The following is a 26,306-nucleotide window of genomic DNA, read 5'->3' as shown; positions in this document are numbered from 1 at the left end:
CACCGGTGTTTTTATTCCGGCGGGTTGCTGGGTTATTTACTTGCTGGCACTCCTCTCCCCTTCTTGCAGGTGTATTTCAAGTAGGCTCCTTAAATAGCAGCGAGCCGCGCGCCCGCGGCGGTGCGCGCTGGGTTGTGCTGATTAGCAACACGCTGCCAAAAAAAAAAGAAGGGTCTTATTTCCCCACCGAGCCGCTGCCGTGTCTGCTCCGGGCCTCAGCTCTCCATTCTGGAAGGCAGCAGCGAGCACCGGGCAGCACGTGAGGGATCTCGGTGTGCCTTGGTGTCCCTCAATGTCCCTTGATGGGCTCCAAAGCAGCCCAGTGCTTGGGATGGTTGCAGCTCTGATACCTTGCTCCAGCTTCTCCCAAATCCTGGAGCATCCCAACATCCCAAACGTGTGTGATCAGGAGGATTTAATCCCAGCCCAGCTCTCTTTCAGAGGAGAGAAGGACCCAACATCTCTGCTACCAGCGCTGGGCACGCAGGGATGTCTTGACAATGAGGGGGGCGGGATGAGAGGGGTTTTCCCTCTGCTCCCCCAGACCAAGAGAGGTGCCGCGGTGCCAGGAGCTGCGTCGCGATGCTGCCGGGACGACTCAAAGCGGGGAGGATGAGGGGGCTAGAGCTGGGCGGCTGGAGCATCCCCCTCGCACACCCAGAGACATCCCAGTCCTAACCATTCCATGACTCCCACCAAGGCCCCAGGTGGACACGGGGGCTGCCGGATCCCAGGAGGTGGCTGGGGTACACCCCCCACCACCAGCACCATCCAGCCCCTCTGAGGCCCGCCGTTTTCCCCCAGGATTGGGGATTCCTGGGGTCCTGGGCCGAGCCGCCCCATGATGTCTCAATCAGGGCTTGTGCATCGCCCCATTCACGTACACGCAGCCTGGCCGGAGCTGACAACAATTTCTTTACAAAGCTGCTTTGATACATGGGGTAGCTCACCCTAACGAGGAGGGTTATTCCACAAAGATCTGTTACTAACGGGCTCAGGGCCGGCAGCACCCGTGGGCAGACGCCTGCTGCCAGAACCAGCCCCGCGATGCACCCCGCTCTCCCCCAGCCACGCGGTCCCCACCGGATTCGCACCCGCCGCTGAGCCGGTGCTGGCGACCTCCAGCTTGGTGGGCTCCCACCGGGCTCCCGGTAAGATCCCGATGTTCCCATGTCTCTGCCGGCTGCCTCTCCGCGATAAAACCGCTTGCAGGTCGAAAAACGCAACCGCACGGCACGTCTTGGCGTGGAAACCATTCAACCCTTCCCAAAAAGCAGCTCCACAAAAGGAGATTGAGGCCAGAGCAGCTCCAGCATCCCCTGGTACCCACGAGGTCCCTGCTTGGAACACCAAACCCCTGGATGACCCCCACCGTGCCGGAACCCGCTCTCCACCACGGCCCTGACCGAAGACACTGCTCCTGCCGGGCACAGGCTCAGCCACCGCCGCGGCTGCCAGCCATCAGCCCGTCATTACCACAACCCCCTTATCAAAAAAACATAAAAGGGCTTTAAAACCCGGGACTCCCCCAAGAGCAAGTCCCTCCTTGCAGAGCCCCGACAAATTCGGTGCACCGGTTCCTCCCTGCCACTCCCCCCTCCTTTGGCCCCCTCCGGGGACCCCCCGTTAGCGGCGGGTGCCTCGTTAGCCAGCGCCGTGCCGGCGATTGGCTGAAACTCGTTTGCGGCGTCAAGCGGCTCTGCCCCAGACACCTTCTCATACGACCGGAGGCGCAGTACGTCCCAGGGCACTGTCACAATATATTAAGACGCGGCGCTAAAAATAAGCAATGGCAAAAAATAAGCAAGGAAATCGCAGTCCCTGCCTGCCCCTGCCGGCCTCGCGCGGGTAGAGCCCCCGTCGCCACACGCGAGCTGGGGAAGCACGTCAGGAAAAGAGAGGATTTTGCTGGGTTTTACTAAAACGACGCCTTTTTCCCTTCCCTCCACCCCCGTCCGCAGCCTCACCCAGGGAGCGAGCCCTGCGGTGACACACAGGACTTGGTGACAAATCATCCCGGGGGAAGGGGAGGGTATTTCTCCACACGCTGGTGGTTCAGGGCAAGAACGGACCCCTCGCCCACCCCATGCAGCCAAAGATGGGGCTCTGCTCCCCATCAGGGCCATCCCTGGGGCTACGGAGCCGGGAGCCACGGGCGCAGCACCACGTGCCCAGCCACGGTTTGCCGTCGAAGGATGGCTGGGTTTTGGCCAGCCCTGTGTTACCCAATGCCCAGGAGGGTGCCCCGTGGCCGTCCCCATCCCGGCAGCTCCCCAGCAGCGTATACCCATCTGCAAACACCCCCTGTTCCCCGCTCGCTGCTACCCGGGCAGGTGAGCACCGGCGCGGCGCAGCCCACGGGATGGGAGCTGGGAGCATCTCTCCCCCGGGGATGCATTTTGCACCGCAGCACCCGAGGAAGGGGCAGACACGGGCAAGAGGCTGCCTGCACCCATCCCGCTGCCTGCACCCATCCCGCTGCCTGCACCCCGCGGGGTCCCATCCTCCGGGCCGGGTCCCGTGGGGACATCGGAGGGACCAGCGGGGACACAGTCCCTGTCTCTGGGAGATGAAAGGGCAGCTCCAAGCTCGGGGACGGCTCCATGCCTCCAGCCGAAGACGTGAGGCCGCCCTGCTGCCTCGGCTGCGGCTGGAACGAATGCATGCACATACCTCTGCCCCGGCACGGGTGTTTGCTCTTCTCTTCCGCGGCTGTGATTGATTAAAGGATCAGGGACATCTGAGAATGGAGGCAGCAGCGGCAGCAGCAGAAGCAGCTCCCTTTGGACTTGGAGAGCTTCCTTGCCTGCTGCTTGCTGCTGCCGTTGCCTGTCAGGCAGCTTTTAATCAAGGTTTGCTTATATCTGCAAAGGCCTTTCCCAGAGGGATGAAGGGAGGAAAAGAGGGGGGGAGAGTATATTAACATGCCAGCCACCCTCCCTCTCCCTCTCCTTTGTTTATGGAGAGGGTCAGTGCTTGGAAACGGCTGGCGGGGAGGGGGAAAGGCGCTTTGGGGGTGTCGGTGGCACGGTGCGGCTCTCGGCAGGTCCGGGTACCGCGGTGTGGCTGCGGGTAGGGAGGGCATCGGCACCCAGCTGGGATGCGCTTGGTGATGGCAACGGTGCGTGGAGGGAGCAGGACCTGGTGGCCAGGGCTCGGCTGCTTCCTCCCGATGGCCCTGGACACGTGGCGCGTCCCCACGGGTGCTGCAACGGGCACATCGGGGATGCAGGGACCAACCCAGCCACCCCCAAATGGGGGGTCTCAGCCTAGAGAGACCAGCACCGTTCGTTAGCCGAGACCAGCACCATCCATAAGCCGAGACCGGCCAGGTGCGGGGAACCCAGGCCCCTCCATCCCTCCCCCAGCCCCACGGAGATTTGGGGTCTCCCGTCCTTCAGCGGCACCGGGGCCACAGCCAGGAGCCCCGGGGTGGCCATGTCACCACATCCCATCTCCCTTCTGCAGCATGGGCTTGGGGAGCGACGCCGGGGCTGCAGGGGGACCGACGCCTGCCCCAAACCTGCCCAGGGATGGGTTTACCCCACGACGTCGGGATTTCGGCACGGCACAGCCAGGCTGGAAGCATCCCTGGCAGCATCCGCCACCATCACCCGCTCCAGCCACCCACCGGAGCCCGCGCAAGCGGCGCAGGAGGACGGGTGACCCCCATCCCCGCGTCCCCCCCTTGAGCGGCGCGTCTGCCTCTGCTGCCATTCGCGCGCATCACTTAGGCTCTCCGTGTTATCTTATTGCTCAGCTAATGACCTGCTAAAAGTATTATGTGAAAAACCGCACTCTTAGCCAGCCATTAAACTGGTTAGGACCAGCGGGTCATGCTTTATTGCTTTAATAACTGAGTTTATGAAAGGTCGTCTCATAACTGATAACATGCATAATTTTTGTAACTTAATTAATGCTGCTAATATACTGGAGTCTCCATCAGCTGCTGTTGCAACTGATGTGCAGTTTGCATCCAAAGCGGGGCCGGGTTGCGTATCCCGGGCCAGGCTCTGCCCCGCCGTCCTTGCCGGGCAGCACCCGCGGTGGGAGCATGGTGAGGATCCGCGCCGAAACCCTGCCGTGCCACTTTTCCGCATCGGAGCATCCTGTTCGGAAACGCTCCAGGCTGGGAAAGGGAATTGCTGTGAGCGGGCAGAGGGGGAACGGGGCCAAACCCCGGTTCCAAACCCGGTGAGGCTGTAGAGGGGATTTCTTTGCTTCCCCGGTGCAGCAGCCCAGGGCGGACGTGGGACCTGCCACCAGGGAGAGTTTTGCCCCGGGACGAACCAAAAACCTCTGCGGGATGGGAGTTGCTCCAGCAATCCCGTGCATCCCAGCCTGAAGTGAAAACTGAGCGAAGGAGCTCAGTGGGGATTTGGGGTTGTGCCCTGGGGGGGGGTTTCTCCTGGGAACCCCAGGACCGACCCTACGCCTGCCGGCGATGCCGCGGGCAGCCGGGCTGGCACAGGGCAGGCTCCCGGGTGCTGCGCATCAATCGCGGCCCCATGGAGGTAAATGTCATGGAGCCAAGTGCCTTTCTTCCCAGCGCTGTATTTTTTAAGGACAACCTCCTTGACAAGAACACATTTTTCTCATTAAAGGGGGTGTGTGTGTCGGGGGGGGGGGGGGGGGAAATAAAGAAGCAAACAACTTCTCCCCACCAGCCCCAGCACACACCTGGGGGGCTGAGTGTCTGCGGGGGAAGCTGGCAACCGGAGGCATTTTTCAGGCAGCGAAACCGGGCCCTTCCCTTGCAAAAGAAAAAAAAAGAAAAAAAAAAAAAAAGTAAAAAAAAAAAAAAAGTAAATAGGAGCCCAGGTGCATGCGGTGTGCAAGTCCCTGATATGCTGCCACCAGCAAATCTGGTGAGCTGCGAATCCCCGGCACCGCGCATCCAGCGCTGCAAATCCGAGCTGCTCCAGTCGCCTGCTTAGTTTTGCAAATTCTTTCCTGCTGGCTGAGAAAAGCCAATATGTCTGCTGCTCCCGCTCCAGCGCAATAATTGTTCAGCGCTGGTTATCATCCTGCCAGAAAGGCACGAGCTACCGCTGGGGCACTCTGCTTGCTGTAAATGCAGCTAGATGATTTCCTAGCAAATGCAAGTTTTCCAAGGAAGTGGGTGGAATCTGCTTGTCTCTGATTAGACAGCTTGGGTTTTTGTTTTCCTGGTGCTTTAGAGAGAGAGAGAGAAAAAAAAAAAAAAAAAAGAAAAAAAAAAAAGGCATAAAATATGTAGCTTTCCATCCCCTCTGCCCTGAAACACAGGCTCGCACGCATCCCGGCGATGGTCCCCCTGGGAGGCGCAGCTTTGCCCACACTCTGAGCAATGATCCTGTGGAATGAGGCTATGATCTTTCATCAATCATCGCCGAGCGCTTCTCCCTCCCGCGCCCGCTCCCCGGGCTGTGCCCGCTGCGAGCGTACGGCCCCGCGTCTCCGCTTCCCCTCCTCGCCTCCAAAATCCAAAGGGTGCGGGGTTCGCACACACACCCCCCCCAACCCCATTGCCCGTGAAGGCAGGACCCTGCTCGGGGCTGGGGGGACACGGTGCGGCCCCTCTGCCACCCTCCCAGCTCAGCATGATCGAGGGATGCTCGGGAGGGGATGCGGGATGCCGGGGAGCCCTTCCAGAAGGAGAGGCTGCTCATAGGCAAGGTGAATCCCGAATCCCGGGGCAGCATCCAGGCTAAGCGGGATGCTGGCAGGGAGGTGGGATCAGGACAAGCCCTGAGGCTGCAGAGAGGCAGGGCTGCCTCCCCGCCCTTGCCAGGGGAGGAAAAATGACTTGAAATTAAGATTTCCTGATGTTTGGGGGCTTGGAGACCTTGACACCCCCTGCGTCCATCTGGCTCTTCCCCTCTCGCGGCGGCTCGCTCCCGCGTCCCCGTCTATCCGTGAATACCAATTATGGTTTAGGAGAATGTATATCTGAGATGTGCAAATACAAAAGGCAGGAAATAAAAGTCATCTCTTACTGAAGAGGAGAGGTAACCATGACTACCTGGGACCTCATTTAAAACTGTGCCGGCCGCAGGCTAAAAGGCAACGCTTCCTATTGTTACACACACGTTTATGGAACGCTTTGAAAACCCGTTTCTCCCCCCAAAACCAGCTGGGAAGTAAGAATGAAAACGAGAATTGGAGGGGGGCGGGAGGGGGGGGAGAGGATGTAGAAGATATTTATTGGTGTTTGCGGGCTGGTTTTGCATCCCCCCCCCGCCTCCGCCCCCCGCGCGAAACCAGCCGGCGAGCTGAAACTTCAAATGAGCAGCTCGGAGGGAGACGGAGCGCCAGCGGCTGCGGCATCGTGGCTCCGGCGCCACGTGGCAGCCGGCCGGGAGACCGCGCGGCAGCGGCAGAGCCACGGCTCGAGCGCTCGGAGAGAGATGCTCCCCGGGAGGGACGTGGGGAGCGAGCGAGCCCGCGAAGGGCTTCCGCCGCCGCGGGCGCTGCCAGGATGTGCCGGGGGCTTTGCGGGGAGCCGGGAGGAGCTGGTGGATCTCGGTGCCGGCCCCAGCCATGCTGCCTGCGGGCACAGCCTGTGGTCGGCGGGATCTTGGGGGTGCCATGGGTTCTGGAGCTTGGGATTACAAGGCCAACGACCAGGCAATTAAATTCCCTGTTTTTTGGTTCAAGAGCCATCCCACCCGCCGCACCAGCAGCGTGCCCCTCGCCAAGGCGAAGCCGTCGGGAATCAAGCCTGCGCCAGTGCTCACCCTTCCCCACCACCCCGCGAGCGGCCGCCGGGTCGCTGGGGTTTTGGGGACGGCTTTTCCCATAGGGGACAGGACCGGGATGGCCTCCCTGCATCAAACACAGCCAGCCCCTGCCAGGGAGGGATGTCCCGGCAAGGCCATCGGCGGGAGCCGGTGTCCCTGGAGAGGAGCCAGTGCGGGGCGCAGTGGGGAGCAGCCGCTCCATCGCACCTGGGCCCTTGGGAAGTGCCCGCAGTTCCCGGCTGGGAGACACCAGGTCCCTGCTCCAGCCGTACCCCGTCTGATGCAAGGAGCACGTGAGGAGGATCCACCTCCCTGCGCGCACAGATTTGCTGCACCCAAAGGAGGGATCAGTGCCGGCTGGCACCGTGCCAATTCCCCACCGGGATAAAGCCAATTCCCCACTGGAGTAAAACCCTGGGTGGGTCAGCGGGGGGACCAGCAGCCTTCCTCCCCGCCATCAGGCTGCCCATAAAGGGGAACCGGTGTAAAACCGGTGTAAAACTGGGCAGGATGGCACAGGGGGAGGCACAGCAGCGGGGCCTGATCCAGCGCCTGCTGCCGTGTGGGTGCAGCGAGCACCGCTCCCCTCTGCGCCCTGTCCTTCGCATCCTCCCGAATCCCCGTCCTGCGGTGGGGGGGGACACAAAATGCCCTCCTGGCCCGGCGGGTCCAGGTGCCCCAGAGCCGCCCCTGCGCGGCTGGTCAACACACAGAACCGAACATGGTGCTCCTCTTCACCCCGGCATCCCCGGACGCCTGCCACAAGCTCCTGCCGGCAAAGCTGTCCCCTGCCCGCTGCCGGCACGGCCGTTGTCCCCTGTCCCCCCCTGCCAGCACACCGGACCCACACCTTAGGACCACACAACGGGGCTGCAGGCAGGAGCCCAAGCCAGGAATTATGGTCTGTACAAAAGACAATGACAGTGAATCTTGTTACTGGCTTTTCAGCAAACGTAATTCCTTTTTATTAGAAAATTAAAGGGTATGAAAAGCTTTCCAAAGCTGAAGAGCTGAAATGTGCTTTCATAAAATATGCGGCGTCTGATAAAACGGATTTGCTTGTCTGCCTGCCCCGGCCCCCTCCCCCTCCTGGTTATTATCCCTACCGGCAAGGTGATGCCTTTTGCCAAAACACCGATCCCGATGCAGCTGGCTCTCGCCCACGGAGACCTCTGGGGACCAGCGCTGGTCCCTGGCACCCTGGCCATCAGGCCACAAGGCCCCATGCAGCTCGTGCCTGTTTGAGGGTTGGCTTTGGGCTTTTTTTTAATCTAAATAAAACTCAGAAGGGCAGTTTTTCTCCGGGGTTGCAGGTAAAGGCTGATGACGATACAAACCATCACCCCAAACCCAGCCGTGAGGATGCAGCCGTCGCAGGCAGGAGGAGAGGTGACGCCAGGTGATGGCGGACAGAAAGCGATGGATTCCCCCCCAGCCATTGCACAAAGAGCAACTATTAAAAACCTCCCGGGGAGCCCCCTCCCGAAGCGAAAGCCGTGTCCCCCCCGCCATGCGCCGGCACCCAGCTGCGTGCAAGAGGTGCCGAGGACCTGCGAGCTGCCAGCACCAGCCAGCGGGTAGCTAAGGTAACCTGAGGAATCTCATTTTCTTCCCTTTAATCATTCACTCGCTCTGGCTTTTTCATCTTTCCGATGGACTGAGTCAACTTTCCAGGTTTGCGAGGTTAAAGGTTCCTCGGTCTCTCCTGCTCAGGCTTGCAGGGCCGGCACAGGGGACCGCGGCACCGTGGAGCGATGCTCGCAGGCAGTGCTGCCTCTTCCATCTTTCACGGGCAGAACACCCTCGCCAGCCCGAGGGCAGCAACGCCAGGACCTGGCTCGACCCTCTGGGGTCCATATTTCCTTTGCCAGGGTCAGTTCTGCCGCTGCAAGTCCCTGGGGATGAACGGCAGCGGGATGCATCCGTCCCCACGCAGAGATCACCATGGCCCAGAGGTGGCGGATGGGGACCTCGCCGTGACCACCACGCTGGCAGGTGTGGGGCCAGCACCCGCTGACAGTGTGTCACCCTTGTCCTGGTGGACACTGGGGAGGTGAAACAACGTCCCCTGGGTGCCATCGGGGAGCTGATGCGGTGGCTGGGAGAGGACGTGGCAGCCCTGGCCACTGTCCCCAAGTGACTCCAGCCCCAGCAGGCAGCGAGGGGATGGCAGCACCACCGGCACGCCCCGGCTGCTGCGTGCAGGACAAGCCACTGGACACGGGGCCATGGGGCTGGTGGGGACAGGGACAGAGACAGGCACATCCAGACAGTTCCCTGCCACCATGCCGGTCACCAGCACCGCCGCCGCGGGGAGAAGCAACCCCAGCGGCATCACCGCTTGCGCCATGGCAGCGTGCGTCCCAGCCTGCCCCCTCCCTCCCCTCGCAAGCAAGCGTGCCGCGACCCAGCTACGGCGGCTTCTCCTTTCCACCCCATCCGCCCCGGCGGCTGCGGCCTCCCCGTGCCACCGGCAGCGCCGTGCGTGTGACGCCTGGCCGGGCTATTACCACAGGAAGAGCTGTAACGCTACAGCAAACCTCCCCGCTCAGCCCTGCTACAAATCAGGGTCAGGCGGCAGCGCTGTTAGACAGAGCCTGCCGCTACGTGCTCCTGCTCCTAATGTCCTCCCCGGCACGCTTAATGGGGACGCGGAGGAGAGCGGCGCGGCGAGACGGCGGCTCGGCCCCGCTGCCCATCCGGGGGTTGCTGGCCTCCGGTCCGGCTCCCCCCGTAGCTGCGCTGGGGCCAGCAGCGCCGAGGGTTAACGCCGGGGAGGCACAACCGGGGATGTTTTCTCCCCCAGGGCTGCTCCGGCTTTACCTTTAACATCTGCAAATGTGGTTAAAAGTTTGCCTGAGCCTATTTTTAGAGCCTCTCACCACATGCGATTTCTCCATCGTGAGACAGGAAACGCTGATGAGGTTGTTCGCCACGGAGCTGCTTTCTCCTCCCCGGATGGCCTCCGAGCTCCTCCGATCTGCGCGGTGCTGCCAGGCCGCCGGTCCCCACCTCCCAGCGAGGGGATCGCATCCTGCGGCGGCAGCTACGGCACGCCTGAGAGCCAGGAGGGCTGCCCGCATGCCACCAGCTTGCCCCGTGCCTCAGTTTCCCCAATGCAACAGCATTTTCACTGCCCACCCCGCTGCGGTGCTAAGGGCTCGGCGGCTGCATCATCTCCTCAACCACGGGATGCACTGGCAGCGGGCACGGGGGCTGCCAACAAAAAGACCCCGGTGGGGATGCCTACCACCCGCTCCTGTGCCCGCCGCCCCCCGCTGCTCGTCATCTCCCCGCCATCACGCTTCATACGAAATGCTATGGAGACGAAGCGGAGCCCGGCTGCCCCGTCGGGCACCGGCCCTTTCTGCCGCCTGTCACAGCCCCCGCGCCCGAAGACGTGGCGCGGGCCCGACAGCCCGCGAGCGCGGCTGCGGCTGGGCGGCGCGGGTACCTGCTGTTTGAATGTCAACACCTCATTTATACATCTTGATTGGCTCTCATCAGCCATGCTGCGTTACACCTGATTGCTCCGAGCCGGTGCGGGGTGCCAGACTGCAGCGCGTAATTTCATTTAATTGGCCCTCCATCCGAAGCAAAACAGAAATAGAGGAATAAAGAAACAATAAAGCATTCTCCCCCCTCCCCCCCCCCGCTAAAAAACATGCAAAATCTCTGCCCTTTTGGGGTTGATTTTATTTTGCGACCGTGAGCAGGCCGTGCCATGGGCTGTGGGAATCCCTTCCCGGCGGTGCCGGACCCCAGGCGAGCCGTGGGATGCTTTGCCACCCTGTGGGCTCGGCACGCTCATGCTCCCCCTCGGCCCACGACGAGCCCCGCGTTCCTGCCACGCTCGCCTGTGCTCCTTCTCCCGCCCGCTCTCGCAAACCACTGAGGCTGAAATTTCAATTAAGAAAGAGAAATAATTACCCGCCGCTCCACATTTCCTCTAAAATGGTAGCCAATGCCAGCAAGCCGAGTCACCGCCACCCGCCGCGTCCTGGCGCTTGCTGGCGGGCTGGCGTTCGGCTGACATTTCCAGGATAATGCTGGCCCAGCCGCTGCTCGCCGGTGGCCACAACCGCAGCCGTGCCGGGAGGCCAATGCCGCGCAGATGCTTGGAAGAGATGCTCGCGTCCTCGGTGAGAACAGGGACGCCATGAGCCCCCGCCGCCCTGGCGCAACCTTGTGCCGGGTCTGAACCCTCTGCCCGACGCTGCCTGCACCCGGCCATGCCCCAGGCTGGGGTCCCGGCCCCCTGCTCTCTGCTTGGCAGAGGTGACCCATGGTAATGCCCTGCCTCACCTCCTCCCAGCCCCGAGCCACACGCCGCGGGGAACCATGGTGCTGCCATCCCTGACAGGCTCCATGCACGGGGACGGGGTGCACGGGAGGGCAGGAACGAGAGGACGGGCAGCACCGGGGCGGGCAGCAGCCTCGGCTGCACTGGTGGCACTGCTGGCGTGTGGGGCAGCACTGGGGAAGGGCAGATGGACCCAGCTTTGGGAGATGTCCCCAGCTTGGGGACACCCGGCTCTGGGCAGATGCCCCAACCCCGCGCTCACCGGGGCACCTCGTGCCTGCCCACAGCTCCCGGGAACGGCTCTGCTTGTGTTCACCCCGATGATGATGTGCCAGAAACCACGTTTCTTGCATCGTTTTATTTTAGCACAGCCCGAAGTAAAAGAGGAAAAAAAAGCCCATTGGCGCTGGAGAGGGCACAAACCCGCTTCAGAGGATGCCGCAGCATCCTGCAACTGTCCCTCCAGCTTCTCCTCGCCAGCCAGCCTGTCCCGGCTCCCGATCAGCCCCGTCGGGGTGCCATCACCCTGTCACAGATCCCCGTGGTCTGTCCCCGGAGGTGCAAGATGCAAACCCCAAGAGAAGGCAGAGATGGGCGCTGATGCAGGCACAGGAGGCTCCACCATCATGAGGATGAGGATGAGGACGAAGATGAGGACGAGGATGAGGATGAGGAGAAGCATGATGCACAGGGCTGGCCTTGGCTTTCATGCACCTGGCAGGGCTGCGGCTCCCAGCCGCACATATCACCCCAGGCTCGAGCCCCTCCTGCTCCAGCCAAAACCCCCACCAGGCGCCAAACCAGCAAGAAGCACCGACCGGCTCGTGCAGGACTCTGCTCGGGGAGATGCCATGTTTGGGCGGTGGGGGCCGAGACGGAGCTCCAGGAGCGAGAAGGCGGCGACAGTGAGACTCCCTGGGGAAATGGGTGCTTCCCACACCCCAAGAGATACAAATACGCTGCGGCCCAGCAAGCCGGTGCAGGTGACATGGGGCGTCCCCCAAACCAGACCCTCTGCAATCAGTGGGGATGGCGTCTTATTTTCTCTGGATGTTTTCCCCTTCCATTTCCCACAAGCCGGAGGGCCGGGGGGGCTGCAGTGAAGGCTGCGAGTCCCATGACTCTGGTGGCAGGAGATGGGGGAGCCCCGGGCAGGGATCACAAGAACGGGGAAAGCAGCAACCTCAGGTTGCAGATTAGCTTCATTTTATAGCCAGGGAGGCAGAAACCTCCCGTGGTTCGACATCTCGCCGGAGACCACACAGGGAGCCTGGGGAAAGCCAGGGAGAGGTCGCAGGTCCCCGCGGGGCGAGAGCATCCTCTCCCTGGGGAGGGAGCTCGCTCGCTCGCAGTCAGCGGGACCCCACGGCTCCCCCAACCCATCGCCGCCCCCCAAACTTCAAGCAGGGCCGTGCATTGCAACCCCCTGCCCCCCTACGACCCCAAACAAACATCCCCCCCCGCAATACCGGTGGGGGCTGCAGAAACCAGTTTGGCGGAGAGAGGCTCTTTAACCAAGTTTAAATGCACTTCCCTTGACTCGGTTCCCAGTTCAGTGTAGAGGAGACCCAACTTGGCCAGCAGCCACGGCGCTCAGCTATGCACGTCCCTACCGAGAGACACATTCCTCAGCACTGCAGCTAAGTGCAGCGCAGCCTTTGAGGCCTTCACCCCTCCTTCAATGATAATTTATGCCCCCTGACCCAACTCCCCCTTTTAAATCAGGCTGATCAATAGAGAAATCAGACAATCCTTTTAAGAAACTATCTCATCTGATCCTTCCAGCTAATGATCTCTGCGCTTCTTACAGCTGTTTGCAGATCTGTAGCCCAGGCTGCGGGGGGAAGCGGGAGGAAGAAAAGCCACCGGGCCAAATTTCTCTTTCCCCGGTCCAAGCAGGAGCAGCGGCGTCGCTGCCAATTTGCACGGGAGCAAAATGGGAGACGCCAACCCCCGCCTTTTGGAAAAATGGGGCTCCTGTCAGCAGGGTGCCAGCTCCTCCGGCAACGCCGCACCCCGGCCGGTTCCAGCATCGTGCTAGCTCCGAAAATCTGCCCCCTCACCCGTCTTGCCCTGAACATGCCCTTCTCCCAGCCCGGGAGCCCTCTGAGGATATTCTCCTTCATCCTCACTCTTCCTGCAGGCTCCAGCATCCCGGCGTGGCTTTGCATCGCCTCCCCTGCAAAGAAAACCCAGCAACACAAAGCACCAGCCCCGAATCCGGTCCCCGACACCGCGGCTCCTGGCTCCTGTGTGCACGGAGGGGAAGCGGTGGGAACTGGGGATCTCCATCGCCTGGCTGGCAAACCCTGGCCCCTTGTGGGACCCTCACTTTATCACGGCAGCAAAAGCTCACAGGTACAGCCGCCGTCTGCCCACGGAGGAGCTAAACCGGATCAGTGGAAGAGGGAGAGATGTCCGGCACGGCACCTCTACGGGAAGGAGAACGGCATGGCAAACGTCCACAGCGGAGCCTCCAAAAGGACTTTATTGATGGCGGCCACATTTCTATTTAACTGGCAAAGGAACAGGGTTAACCAGCGAAGAGGGAAGCAGCGAAGAACCCTTTAAGTCTTCAAAGTAAATCAGCTCCCGGAACAAACGCGCTCGGTAGCCAAACGTCCCTTTCTCCTTTGTGCGCGCTGGGCTTTTGACATTTATTATGCTGCCCGAGAACCACCCAGAGGAAGGATGCTTTTCTTGCATCTAAGGGCCATTTCTCACCCTGCCACACTCGGACGGGGATTTCTCCACTGCCTGGGCAGGGTCTGGCCCCCAGCACCCCCTCCTCACGGGGATCTCACCCTGCAAACCACCCAGGAGCCAGCATGGGACCGTGTCCCAGGGATGCTCCGCACTCTCCCCGCACCCACTGGGAGCCGGGGAGCAGGCTCCGAGCCCGGGGCACCTCCAAGGTCCCCCCACCGCGTGTCCTTGCTCCGAAGCCAGGCAGCAGACGCAGAAGCCAAAGGGTTTGAAGGGCTGCCGCAGCGCAGCGCGGTGCAGGTCCTGCCACAGCAGTCACAGTGAATTACAAGGTATTAGAGCCCCGCGCCGCCGTGCCTCTCGCGCAGCAGCAGTCACGGTGAAGGACATGCTATGATAGGACTAGAGCCTCCTCCGGAGAATCCAGTCGCCGGCCTGGTGAAAGGCAGTGGTATGAACAGGCCAGCCCTGTTCTATAGATCATATAGCGACAGGCACGGTGAAGGACACGCTATCACAGGACGAGGCGGTGCGGGAGGTTTAGCCGGCGACAGCCAAGCTGAAGGACGTGGTGTTTGTGGGGGGGGACACACAACAGCCGTGCCTCGCCAGATCAGTGAGTGCCCACGCCTTTGCGAGCCAGCAGCCATGAACGTTTTTAATTATTCTTTCCTACTTTATCGAGCATCTAATTTTCATTTACGCGCTGGCCATCTCCACCTGAGAATGTGGCCGGTGCTGCTCCTTTCCAGCACTGCTCCGATATCCCCTCCCGGCATGAGCCGGATGGGATCCAGGGGAGCCGGAGGTCTGTCCCTGGCACAGGGGACCCATCCGGTGACCGACGTGCCCTGCAGCTCCTCCGCACGCCCCACGCAACGTCGAGGACCGTAACGGAGCTGGGCAGAGCCTCCCTGATGCTCAGTGTCCCTCCCCACCGGAGCACAAGCACCGAGCGCCAATTTTAGTGGCTGCCATAAATGCAGCAGGAGCGGTGTCCCCTGGTGAGGCATCGAGCGGTGACTAAGAGCGGAGATGACAATAAAGCGGAGGCAGCAAGGTCTGACTGCAAAGCAGCAAACCAACCCCCCGAACCCAGCTCGGAGGCGCTGACTGACGATGCTCCCCCAAACCAGAAAAGAGCCCGAGCCCTGGGACTGGGAGCCGGGCTCAACTGGGCTGGGGTTGAGCTTGGTCCTGGCACAGGCTCGTTTTGGGTGGAAATCCCATAAATGGGTGGGGAGAAAGGATTCCCCGCGTCAGGACGCCGGGACGGAGTTCAAGCCTCCCAGCAAAGCACACAGGGAGACTTCTGTACAGCCCCTACGTATAAATCTACGCCCTTAACACGTTCTCGGCGGTAAACGCGGTAGAGACCATGCACGACTTGACAGATCGAGGCGTATTTATGGCGCTTTGGCACAAGGGACACAACCGGTTGGGAGTTTTGCTCGGCTCTGCCACTTGGGCATAGTGCAGCCACAACAAACCCATTTGAATACCTCTTGTTTCAACCAAGGCAGAGATCCAGCCTATTCCCCGCGGAGCGAGCGCCAGACCTTGGGCCAAATTAATCTCCGATGGATCTCCATCAACTTCATGGAGTTACAACCACAATTTGGCCCATGCGTGACATGTAAATCTGTTCATTTTTCTGCCGAATTGTCCAAACACCGCAGCATTTGTTAGCGCAGGAGAGGGACGCATCCTCCGGGAGAGATCTCTTTGGATACCGCGCCAGCCCTTCCTTTTTTTATTTCCTTTGCTGCCTGGGATAAAAGGCGAGTGAGACGGTCCGTAGTACGTGTCTGAGCTGTTTGGGAAAGAACTAGGAATTTCCTCCTGCCATTCCCAGTCTTTTGATAGGCAGGTGGGATGAGAGCAGGAATAACTCAATCAAGACAGAGCAATTTTTAATTAATTTGTGGATCCCTTCGCCGGCTGATCGCCTTGGAGACAAAAGGGAAGCCTCTCCTTTAACACTTGTGTGTGCCTGGTACTCTGAGCCTCCCCTTTTCACCGGCGCATCTTTGGTCTTGAAAGCCGCACAAAAGGAAGAATTCCCTGATCTTTTACCTCGGCTTTTGCTAAGACGGAGACACACACGAGGGGGAGCGGGGTTGGGTATTTTTTTGGGGTTCCTTTTGTATTTTTTTGGAGAATATTAGAGCCCCAAATGTACACAGAGCGGGGTGGGGAAGGGGAAAAAAAAAAAAAAAAAAAGAAGGAAAGGGGGAAAAAAACCCCCAGCCAACCCTCAAACCTCGGAAAGCAGAGCGTTTTCCATCGACACCTTCTGCCCAGCCCGCTCCATCCCCAAGGGGAGGGAGTTGAAAGGTTCAAGCTACATCAAGTGGTGAGTAATGCAGCGGGAGGCTCCTGCTCGGGGCCGGGCTCTCGCCCTCCATGATCGCTCCCTGCCCCGTGCCCGATGCTGCGCGGGGCAGAGCCGAGCTCTCGCCCTCCCCTACTCCCACCCCCCGCCAGCGACAGTGGGGATGTGGGAACTTCCTAGGCAGTGACTGACACTACAATTATCGATTGCCGGCTGCAAAGGCTTGCTCTCGCCTCCCCCCCTCTTCTCACTTGTTTTCTTCTGTGCAGCAGAGTGCCAGCCTTCAGAGACTGCTGCTGTAAAAGGCTCGGATTGACGGGGTGTCAAGATATCCGCTGCCCCTGGCTTTTAACGTTCCCTTGCAGGGGGGAGCGGGAAGAGCCCCTGCACCGGCGAGGGGAGCTCAGCTAGCTCCAAAAGAAAGGGAGGAATGAAAAGCCTTCCTCTCTCCTCCGTCGAGGAGATGCTCTTGAACCACAAGCAGCTTTTTCAGCCTCAGCCTGGTTGCGTGCGTCTCGGAAATCTCAAGATGCTGGGAAGGAGGAGAGGCGGCGTGCCAGCCGGCCCCCGCCGGCAGCTTCATCCTGCCCAAAATCAAGGCACCCAAGAAAAACACCACCCTCCCCACCGGGTCTCCGTGGGGTGGCACACATACACGTGGCCCATCGGATTTGGTCGTGGCCATTTCGGAGGTGGGGAGGGCAAGAGGCACCCCGGTCAGACGAGGTCACCCAGCAAAGGCTGCAGGAGGACTGGGACTCCCCAGCCCCGGTGCATCCTCTGCTGCTCAGCACCAACAGCACGGGGGGACCAGACCAGAGGGTTTTCCTAGCAAAGACTGGCAAAACAGGAGCTCCAGGTGCCCCCCTGGGTCCTCCACCAAAGGCCACCTCGGGAGGCCACCCTGCCCGATGGCGCTGGGGAGCCCAGGGCTCGTGGGTCCTCCACGAGCCCCATCCCTGGCTCAGCCGGCCACCCCCGGCCATACCTGCCACAAAATAAGGATGGCAACCTGCCCGCGGAGGCGTTTGCAAAGCCTGGCAGCACCTTGGGACCACAGCTAAGTGTTATGCTTTGGAGCCAGAGGCCTGAAATTAAAGCCGGCTCCACAACCGTTAGTGTCGACACCTGGTGATGGGAGGAGAGGAATCGATGATGGAGAGTCTGTCGCTCCTGATGCATCGCCGTCGGGGTCAATACACAATTCTCGGGGAGATCTGATGTCCAGGTTAACTGCTTTGCCTCCGCGCTAAACCGATGGGCTGGTGGAGCCCTGTCCTGCTCACACATCCTCTTCCCCGGCCAGACTCAGCCCCACAGCCACCAAATGCCACCGAGAGCGTCCCCAGGGCTCGTGGTTCTTGTTTTCATCCATGTAGAGCTCAAGTGCAGCTCCAAAAGGTGTCCAGGGTTGGGAGAGGGACATGGGGGCAGTAGGGACCTGCTCCCCAGCAGCTTTCGGCTGCACCAAAGCAGCCCACTGCCACGCACAGCATCGCTGTGGGACCACGTGGGGACACGGGGCTTGGGGACAGCCACCACCTCCATGTGGTCACAGAGACACTTACCACACAAAGGGGCCTGTGAGCGGGAGTGGGGGTGATGAGACCCCCCCTGGGAGGGAGCCCCATCTGCCAGACCCCTGCCCTTCCCTGTCCCGAATTGCTGGGCAACGGCAAAGGCAGGAGAGGGGGGAAATTCATCTCTCCTGCCCAGCACAGGTCCTGTCAGCTCGGCTGCCATGTCCTGTTCTATACCCAAGGTCCACGCGGCTTTGGCACAACGCCTGTCCCCTCCAGGTGACACTCTGGCTGCAGAGAGCCACCCTGAACCCCCACGGGACACAAGAGCCGTGGCGGTGGGGCTGCATTGTACCCTCTGCACCGTGTGGGCTCGTGGCAGCCCGTGGCGCCCCACGGCACCCCACAGCACCCCACGGCACCCTGCAGCGAGCCCAGGCAGGAGGCACAAGCCCTGCTTCGCACCCTCACCGCCAGCCGTCCCCGCGCGTCACGCCGGGCAGGATCCGTCCCGCAGCCCAGGGGTCCTGCGAGGACGAGAGTCACCCGCAGCCAGACTGCAGCCTGTCCCCCCCCCCTCCCCGGCTCCCGGGGGGGGGGTTTGAGCCGCACATCTCCTCCTCCAGCACGGCACAGCCGGCAGCAGCCGCTCAGCCTCCCCGGGGTGGGGGGGGACGGACACGGATCGGGGGGGGGGGGACACGGATCGGAGGGGGGTGTTACCTGCCGGCATCCCACCGAACTGGCGTGGGGGGGACACACACAGCATCGCACCCCGACCCCGCTGCGGCCAGACTTACGCCAGGGCCTCCCCCCCCAAAAAAAAAAAAAAAAAACCAAGAAAACAGAGCGCGGCATGAATAACAAAAGCAGCGATCAGTAAAGACTCTCCCAAGAGGCTGCAAGTTCTTCAATTAGAGCTCTCATTATAGGAACGAGAAACTCCACGCCGTCTTCTGTACGGATAACACTTTTTTCCCCCTCTCTTTTAAAGAAAAAAGGGAGGGAGGGAGAGGAAGGCTGCATCTCTAATGCAACAGACAGGTCTGCTGAGATTCACTTTGGCTCTTATTTTGACTTTCATCTAAAAGAGCTGCCCTGGGAATCCATTAAGTCCAATTTAAATCGGCTCTCCGCCCTCACGGCTTCTCCCCGCCTTCGCGCCCCCCCCCCCCCCCCGGCTCCCTTCTCTCTTCCCCCCCCCCCACCTCCCTCCTTTGGAAGCAAACAAACACAAAAGCAAGGCCAGGCAGGGCAGGCAGCGAAGGGCAGCACCGGTTTCCGAGCCCTTTCCCGGGGGGATTCCAGCCCTCCCCGGGGCAGTTGCTCGAGCTTTATATTTCCGCCCAAATAAACACAATCCGGCCACGTTTGGATAACGCCACGGCATCACCCACCTCGGCGGCGCTTTTGGGGGGACCGACGGGGTTGTGGGACCCTCTCCTGCTCCCCAAACGTCTCCCCCCTCCACGCACAGGCGTATTTTCCTCTGGATTTTATTATTTTCGAGTACAATCAGCTCCATTAACGCCGCAGCCGGCAAAGTTGGATGGGATATAATCACATACTTCGCTCCAGGTTTTTGTTTGGTGGGTTTTGTTGTTTTTTTTTTTTTATTATTTCTCCCCAGCCAGTTTCCCCACCCCAAGATCATTCCTCTGCCTTTGGGAACGGCCCCCCCACCGCAGCCGGGCTAGAGACGGACCCCTCGCCTTTCATCTCACCAACACTCATTCAAGCTCCGCTTCTGTCGTATAAGCAGTTTTCCAGCTCTCCCCCCGCCCCCCCCCCCCGCGTAACACACCCGCTCTGCATTGCATCCTATTCATATGTTTTCAATCATCGCCGTTTCGTTATTTAAAACAAAAGCACATGCCCCCCCCCCCCCCCCAGTCGACAGCAGGCTCTGAGCCCCCTCGCCGGGCTCCTCGGTTATTCCCTGGTTTGTTTGTTTATTAACGTCAATGGAGGATTCGGGGGCAAAATCTGCCGTGGGAGAAAGGGAGCGGGAGGTGAAAAGTCCCACCGAGGGGTTTTCCGAAGGCGCAGCCAGATGTGCAAACCCCGCGATTCCTTGGGTTATCTGCTAGATCCATTTTTTTCCTGCCCCGCCAGCCCCCGAATAAAAGAAAGAAAATCCATCAAGTCAGCGTTCTCACGTGCAGACAACGGCAAGGAGAGCCAGGCGCCCGACCGCGGCACCGCCGCAACTTTTATAAGTATAAAACCATGCACATCAATAACTCCTAAATTAAATAAGCCTCCCCTGGAAGATTCCCCTCTGCAGAGGCTTTCACAGCCCCGTGCCCGTTATTATTTTTAACTTTGGAAAAGTAGGAGCCAGGACAAGCAAAAACGAATCCATCCCTTACACGCACAAATATTCCAAGTCTCAGCTGTATCTTTGTTCAGACACCCATCAATCGGCAAGTCAGGAGGTTTTTTGGACCGGTTGCAAATTTCTTTATTACTTCCAGAAAAGCAAAACACCCCCCCCACCCACCCCCCCTCCAACGCCCCCTCCTCCGCCGCTGCCGCAAACAGGACACACAGACACACACGGACACACACACACACACACGTACGTACAACAACCATCCCCCCCCCCCCCCCTCCCACCCCCCCCCAAACTCCGCGATGCCGGTGCCGTGCATCCATTCAATCACAGCGGCACACGAGTTGCACAAGAGAAAAATAAATCCGGAAAAAGCTCCGTCCGCACATAACATTCCTTCCCCCCCCCGCCCCCCATCCTCCAATTCTGCTGCGGCTTTAATAAAAAAAAAAAAAAAAAAAAAAAGACAGAAAAAAAAAAAAAGGAAGGAAAAAAAAAAGCACAAAGATGTAGCTTGCAACAATACCTGCGATGGTCCTCGCTCTCTCCTCTCTCTCCTGCTGGCTCGCTCTCCTCCTCTTCCAGAGCACAGTAGCCAGATTAGAGCCTTAGAAAAAAAAATGTGAGAAATAGCACAATTCTCCCTTTTTTTTCTTTCTTTTTTTTTTTTTTTTTTTTTTTTTTTTTTGCTTCCCTTCTCAGCAGCCCTTCTGAGCTCCTTCACTAACCATTATTCATAGACCACTAGGGGATATAAGGTAATTAGAAACGGCCCTATAGCATCCAGCCTGAAAATGTAATGCCAGCGGTAGGAGTGGTGGAGGGCTCTGGCTGCGGGCGGCTCCGGCAGAAAGTGCTCGCTGGAGCTGGGGACGAGGTGAGAAGTGGGGTGGAGGAGAGGGCGAGCGGCAGCGGGTGCTGGTGGCCCTCCCTGCAGAGCCCAGGGTGGCCAGGGACGCCGAGGGGCACCGGCTTGGGTTGGGTTTTGGGGATGGTTGGGGTTTTTTTTCGGTTTGGTTTTGTTTTGGTTTTTTAATTTTTTTTTTTTTTTTTTTTTTTGGAGTGGGCTCGCCGTGCCCGTGTGAGCCGTGCTGGGGCTGCGTGTGTGTGTATGTGTGTGCGTGTGTGTGTGTGTTTGTGCCAGGAATAGCAATCAGCAGAGGCAGCACACAGAGCGCAAAAATGCCATCATGCAGGGTCAACAGAAAGCTGCAGACATTTTTTTTTTTTCTCTTTTTTTTTTTTTTTGTAGGCTTAATCCTCTGGAGCGGGGGAGAGGGAAAAGGAGGAGGTTGCTGCCTTCTTTTATAGTTTTGATTTTATTTTTTTTTTTTTCTCCTCTTTCAACCTCGTAGGATCAGATTAACCCCCCCTCCCCTTTCCACGCACACACACACACACACACACACACACCAGCCCCAGCGATCCCAGCCCTCCGCCAAGCGCTGCACCGGGGAGATGCCGGAGTCGGCGTGGGGTGGGATGCGGGTCTCGCCGCTGCGATGAGCCGGGTGGGATGAGCTCGGTGGGCTCGCGTGGCGGCGGGGAAGGAAAGCAAGAGGGAGGCAGCGCTGGGGGACCCGGGGGAGGGGGGAGTGGAGGCAAATGAACAAATCACACCTGCAGCTTTCTGTGTGCCGTAGCCAGCTGCAGCCCAGGCAGGGACCGGCAGGAAAAATACAGGCGCGCGAGCTCCCAGCGCCGAGCATCTGCGGGGATTTAGGTGCACGGTGAGCTGATGGTAGCTCATCGCTGAGAGCGACTGCTTTTGGGGGGGGGGGTATTTTAGGAGAAGGGGGGGAAAGGGAGATGGTAACAAAGAGCAATCCTTCCCTGCACACCTCTTTTTCCAAGGGGTAAACAAAATCCGGTGCAGAGGCGAGGAGGGGGAGCTGGTCCCCTCACACAGTGCTGCTCGCCAGGGAGAGCTTTGGTGGCCCTGGCACACCGGGATGCCCGCGTCCTGCCACCAGCGGTGCCCTGGCCGGGGTCGCTGCCGTGCAGCTCCGTGCGCGCTGGCTCCTGCCCGAAGGGTGCGAGCGCCCAGCCCTGCCTCCTCCCACGACTCCGCTCTGAGCCTCACTTTAATTGAACTAAAGCTGTTCACCTTGATAACGCAGCACGGCAGCAAGTTTCCGAGCCGTACGCAGGGGGCTGGAGAGCTATTTGATCCACTTCCAAGGTGCTGCCTTTCAATTCAACCCCTTGCTCTTGAAGGATGGATAACCAGGCCCTCTCTTTTCCCTGTTAATTACTCGAGATAGCAGGCATCAAGCCGCAAAACAGACCAAACCTTGCAAGGGGACCCAGCATCTGCCAAAGCAGACCGCTTGCTCTCAACTCCCTTGTCCCCTTTCTCCCCATCCCAGCCCCAGCCTGGCTGTTTACAGCTAATACACCACAGCACGCTCCCGGCCACCTCCGACTTCACACGTGCCTCCTCTCTGCAGGACGGTAAACCAAGCTGGGACGTCACGGCTCTCCCGGGACTCGGTATTTATTCCCCCTAACCACCGATCGCACCCTGTCCTTCACAGGGAAGAGCTCCTCCACCGTTTGGCACCACAGGCTGGGACTGCTGCCCTAGTAAAGCCAAGGTGGGACACCATCCAGTGGACATCACCCCCAGGCTTCTCCTCTGGGACTGAGAGAAGACTAAAGGATTTGTTGTTTTTACACCACGATCCCATAAATTCAGCAATCTGGTCCATCTGGGTTGTTTCCTGGCTCTCCTATCTTTGAAATCCCCTACTCCGGGAGTCCTGTGATTTCAGGAGAACCTCAGCCCTGCTGTCCTTAAACCCTGCCCTCACCGCGGTGAGGAGAAAGGTTGAAACCACAAGCCCCCGAGAGCCCCATATGCAAATCAAATCACCACCAAACACTTTGTTTATTAAATGCTGTGATTTTTCTGGCAGCTTCATAGTTCTGTGATTTATGAGTTCACAAAGGCTGATTTCATGACTTCTCGGCACTTCTGACGTGCCGGCACCCCACGTCACCTCCATTTGCATGACACGGCCATGTCTGTCTCAGCCCAACCACCGTCTGGGTGGGAGACCATCACCTATCGCCCCAATTAACTTTACTCATTAAAGCCTCCGAGCTCACAGAGGATGGTGCTGCATAGTTGTGGGGATGGGAAAGTTTCTTGGTGAAATCCAGCTCCAGAGCATCCCCGTGCGTGGTACCCAGCCCCTCGCCACAGGGGTGGACATGGCCCCATGCTCCTTGTGTTCACTGGCTGTCTCTGCAGAGCAGATCTCACCCCGAGGTACCACAAACCCAGCATGACCGGTGTCAAAAAGCCTCTTCCCATCTTCCCCGCAGCGAGGGCAGAGCTCACCTTGCCCATCAAATTCGGAGGCTTCCCTGGAAGTAACACACCCCCCTCCTCCTCCCCCCCAGCCTCCTGCCCCTGGGGGGCTAAAAAATAATGACTCATTGCAATGTCATTTCTGGAGCTGCTAAAACAAAGGCGCTCCGTCGCCATCAGTGTCTCGCGACCTACAAAGATAAGGCTTCCTCCTCCATGCTGAGGAAAATGAGCTTTTTCCCACCAGCCTCCCCTTCCGCCTGGCCCTGCCGAGCTCCGCTGGCCCGGGGTCCCTGGGAACTCCCCGGTGCCGACACGGGATGCTCTGAGCTGTCTCTTCCTCATTCCTCTTCCTCTCAGCTCTCTTGCTGGCTGAGTTTCCCCCAGCCCTGCTCCCGATGATCCCAATGGATTGCTCTCGTCCCTTGGCCCGGGTGACACCTCTCCCCACGCTCGCGGCTCCCTGCAGGCAGGGAGGAGGCAGCTCTGCCCCAACTCTCATCAAGCTCCACGCACCGGATCCGAGCGGATCTCATGGATTTTCATTTCCTAACTTTGCCCTTCGGGCTATTTCTAACGAGCTTCCTCGTGCTTAGGGACAAAAAAAAAAAAAAAAAAAAAATCATCCTTCATCCTGCAGCGCGGTGTCGGAGCGGCAACGCTCGGGATGATTGTGCCTGCGAGGAGGCTCAAAATTAATTATATTGCAGTCACTTTAGGTAGGGCGGCCATCGCACTGACCCCCTCGGACCAGCTCCTGCCTGGGGCCTGGGGGACAGCCGGAAACCCTCTCCCAGAGCCAACAGGCTTTTTTGGGGCCTTCAAAAATGTATTTGCCTGGTGTGATGTTCGGCCAGCGCTGGGTGAGGAGCCACCGATGTCCTCCTGCGACCCCGTCCCCTCACCGCACCCCGTGTCCCCAGCCCTGAGCCCCCCCTCTGCCCACAGCACCGGGTCCAGCCACCCTCCTGGACTCGTCCCTCCCATCGAGAGAGGAATCGGTCACCGGTGGGCGCCTTCGTTTCCACTAATCAGATGTTTTAATGAGTTTCTCAGCACCCGGCACATCACCGCTTCACGCCACCACCCCCTCCGAGGCCGGCCCCGCTCCCGCGTTGTGCCGAGGCCCCCGTCGTCTCGAAGGCTTTCCTTGGTGGGAGAGCAGCGATTATTTCTCTCAAAAGGTCTGTTATAATGGAAACCATCTCTCCATCCCTCCTTGGTCTCCTCCTGCCGTGACCCAGGCTCCGTCGAGAGGAGCTCTGCTCCGAGGCAGCGCCGTGTTTCCATGGAAAGAGTGAATAGCAGAGTCTTCCCAGCGGTTTATTAGAATTCCTTTTACTTCGATGGAGAGTTTTAGAGCAAAGTAAAAAGGCTTTAATGTGGGGCTAATGGAGCCCCTGGGAAGTCCAGGAAGGAAATCTCCCCTGGAGAAGAGGAGGCGTGAGGAGAGGGAGGGCAACTTTCAAGACAAATTCCTGGACAGGTTGAAATTTTTTTGCAGAAGCCATCTCAGGCAGCGAGAAATGGAAATGAATGTTTGTTTTATTTTTAACAGATGTTACAAAAGACCTGCCAGTAATTCAGCGAACGATGCAAAACCTAGATCCCACTCACATTTCCCGGCATGTCTTCCATCCCCTCCCTCTCCTGCTCAGTAAGAATGCTTATTTGCATTTAGCATATCATATTTAAAAAAAAAAAAATATTAAGCAATAAAATAACAATCGCAAGCCACTTCATCTCCTCCCTCCCTAAGGCTTTGGTTTCAGTTTAAATCCTTGGTTGTAGCAGCTATTAATTGTTTTTAATACATTTTTCTGTCTCTTCACATTTCCCAAGCCCGTCTACTCGCCCGCTTTGGGGGTTCCCCTCTTTCCCGGTCCCCATCCCGTTCTATCCCTGCCGTTTTCCCAAGGGACACGACAGCTCTTGACTCTGAGAAGCGTTGGGGGCACAATGACCGCCGCTCTCTGCCTGGGGACGCCCCAGTGTGAAATACAGCCTGCAGCCTCCCCTGTGGGAGAAAAACACAGGGATTTGTCTGCGGTTAAGACATGGGGAGATGGAAAGGGGAGGAGGTACAACAGGGGGGTCCATCACGCCAGTGGGAATAAGAGTCCGGCCCTTTTGCACCTCCAGAAAGCGAGGTGCAGATGCCCATGCCCGCCACACACCGCAGCGCTTGGCCGGCCGGCGGGCAGCGTCGAAGTCGATCTAAAACCGACCGTGACGCCAGAGCGGTATTTGGGGGGACGGGTGAGATACGGCACTTGTGAGTGTCACCCACGAAACCCAGACCTGGGAGGCTGGTGACACTCCTGCGCAGAGGAGCCCTGAGTCCCACAGATGCCAGATCTCCTGAAAATGAGCAAATTTGGCAGCTCCTGGTTTAACCCTTGATGGCAAAACACAAGCTGCAATGGCTCCTCCTTTTCATGCCTAATCATGGAAAACCACTTTTCTCCTCCCGATGCCCAGCTTTCCAAAGAGCAAGGTTCCATGGAAATGTGGATTGGCCAAATCCACGTGCACGGCCACGCGTGCAGGTCCCGGCTCCCCCACCTATCCCATGCAGGAACACCTGGGAGAGGCCGCAGCTTTTTCTGCCCAAGGGATGGTGCTCTTCCAGCTCAGACTCACGAGACGAAGGGCAGGAAATCCAGGGTGATTTTCTGCCTCGTTTCTCGTCAGCGCCCCTGCACACACAGCCCCCAGCGGGGCACGCTCCGCAGCCCGTCATCCCGCACACCGGCACATCTTGCGCTGGATTCACGCTGCGTCGATGCCTTGTTTGCAGGATCCCAAGCTGGGAAGGAGGAGACGGGCTCTGGAGAGCAGCTACAGGGCAGTGCTGATAGAAACGGGGTGTCCCTGAGCCCTTTAAAAATCCTAAAACCTGCCCGATTTCCAGGCAGAAAATGGCATCCAGGTGACGGAGGAAAACTGGCTGTTTTCACTGAGCTTCCTCCTCTTCCCGTTATGATTCTGCACCTGGTTAGCAACTGTCGTAAAGAGGTTAATCACAGTCCTTAAATCAGGAACCTCACTGCGGTATGCTCGGGATGC

The 26,306-nt window shown here is 59.2% G+C and overlaps 1 protein-coding gene across 1 annotated transcript in view; it reads right to left on the bottom strand.

Moving 5' to 3' along the window:
* RAI1 (retinoic acid induced 1) overlaps positions 1-26,306 on the bottom strand; it is a 77,449-nt gene that overhangs the window by 20,933 nt on the left and 30,210 nt on the right. Inside the window, exon 2 of the mRNA XM_074596957.1 lies at positions 20,448-20,528. The gene's annotated coding sequence lies outside the window, so the exon portion shown is untranslated. The remainder of the gene's footprint in view (positions 1-20,447; positions 20,529-26,306) is intronic.

Source organism: Larus michahellis, chromosome 8, assembly GCF_964199755.1.
Source record: "Larus michahellis chromosome 8, bLarMic1.1, whole genome shotgun sequence".
NCBI classification, from domain to species: Eukaryota; Metazoa; Chordata; class Aves; order Charadriiformes; family Laridae; genus Larus; species Larus michahellis.
Note: the sequence above shows the minus strand (reverse complement) of the source record. Positions and strands in the feature narration are given on the sequence as shown.